General features: G+C 42.4%; 1 pseudogene; it reads left to right on the plus strand.

Moving 5' to 3' along the window:
- Window positions 1–1,042: 1,042 nt before the first annotated feature.
- Window positions 1,043–1,370, plus strand: LOC125917373 (60S acidic ribosomal protein P1-like; annotated as a pseudogene).
- The last annotated feature ends 513 nt before the right edge of the window (window positions 1,371–1,883 follow it).

Consider the following 1,883-nt stretch of genomic DNA (forward strand, 5'->3'; position numbering starts at 1 on the left):
GCATCAGTACTCCTGTATCCCTTGGATAAATTCCTAGCAGTGCTATTGCTGGGTCATAGGGTAGGTCTATTTTTAATTTTCTGAGGAACCTCCACACTGCTTTCCAGAGCGGCTGCACCAATTTGCATTCCCACCAACAGTGCAAGAGGGTTCCCGTTTCTCCACATCATCTCCAGCATCTATACTCTCCTGATTTGTTCATTTTGGCCACTCTGACTGGCGTGAGGTGATATCTGAGTGTGGTTTTGATTTATTTCCCTGATGAGCGATGTTGAGCATCTTTTTATGTGCCTCTTGGCCATCTGGATGTCTTCTTTAGACAAGTGTCTATTCATGTTTTCTGCCCATTTCTTCACTGGGTTATTTGTTTTCCGGGTGTGGAGTTTGGTGAGCTCTTTATAGATTTTGGATACTAGCCCTTTGTCCGATATGTCATTTGCAAATATCTTTTCCCATTCCGTTGGTTACCTTTTAGTTTTGTTGGTTGTTTCCTTTGCTGTGCAGAAGCTTTTTATCTTCATAAGGTCCCAGTAATTCACTTTTGCTTTTAATTCCCTTGCCTTTGGGGATGTGCCGAGTAAGAGATTGCTACGGCTGAGGTCAGAGAGGTCTTTTCCTGCTTTCTCCTCTAAGGTTTTGATGGTTTCCTGTCTCACATTCAAGTCCTTTATCCATTTTGAGTTTATTTTTGTAAATGGTGTGAGAAAGTGGTCTAGTTTCAGCCTTCTGCATGTTGCTGTCCAGTTCTCCCAGCACCATTTGTTAAAGAGACTGTCTTTTTTCCATTGGATGTTCTTTCCTGCTTTGTCAAAGATGAGTTGGCCATACGTTTGTGGGTCTAGTTCTGGGGTTTCTATTCTATTCCATTGGTCTATGTGTCTGTTTTTGTGCCTGTGTTCCAAGTGATCTAACCTGTATACAATTGTGTTGGAAGGATGAGGGGAAATCCCAACCCCCCTACTTTTCCACCATCTTTACTCCTCCCAGGGAAATCTGCATTGGGGTGTGGCCCAGCAGCGCCCACTCAGCAGTCTCCCACACCATGGCCTCTGTCTAGGAGCTCGCCTGCATCTACTGGCCCTCATCCTGCATGATGATGAGGTGACAGTCTCAGAGGATAAGATCAATGTCCTTATTAAAGCAGCAGGTATAAATGTTGAACCTTTCTGGATGGGCTTGTTTGCAAAGGCCATGGCCAATGTCAATATTGGGAGCCTCATCTGCACTGTAGGAGTTGATGGACCTGCCCCAGCAGCTGGCACTGCACTGCTCCTTCTACCATGGCTGTGCCAGCTGAGAAGAAAGTGGAAACAAAGAAAGAAGAATCAGAGGAGTCTGATGATGACATAGGCTTTGGTCTTTTTGAATAAACCTCTTCTGTAAACTGTTCAATAAAAAACTGAATTCTTAAAGAAAAAAAAAATAAAATAAAATTATATACTCTGGGCAGCTAATGGCTAACTTAAGGGATCCTCTGAAAACCAGCAGGATCAATGGCAGTCTGGCCTCAGGGTAGAATGGGTTGAAAATCAGATCCAGATTCTAATTATAAGCACAGTAAAGATATAAAGGAATTTAAATTTGTAGCTTAATATGTATATACTATATTAAAACCAGGAGCCAGGTAGGAAAGAGGGCACAAAAAAATCTGTTATGAGGATATTTAAATGGGTAAACCTAAGAACCCTCAACTAAAAATTTCCCTGAAATATTCCTGGGACAGTGGAATATATCTGTTTCCTTTGCTAAAGGAAAACACCCTCCCCTTTCCTAAATCTGTACAATGCCCTCACCTAAAGCAGGTGCCTAATAAGATGATACTTGTTCTCTTTAAAAGCTGCTTCTGCCACAACTCATCACATCCAGGCCAATAACCAGGGTCA

The sequence above is a fragment of the Panthera uncia genome, unplaced genomic scaffold (assembly GCF_023721935.1).
Source record: "Panthera uncia isolate 11264 unplaced genomic scaffold, Puncia_PCG_1.0 HiC_scaffold_1766, whole genome shotgun sequence".
In the NCBI taxonomy this organism is placed as follows: Eukaryota; Metazoa; Chordata; class Mammalia; order Carnivora; family Felidae; genus Panthera; species Panthera uncia.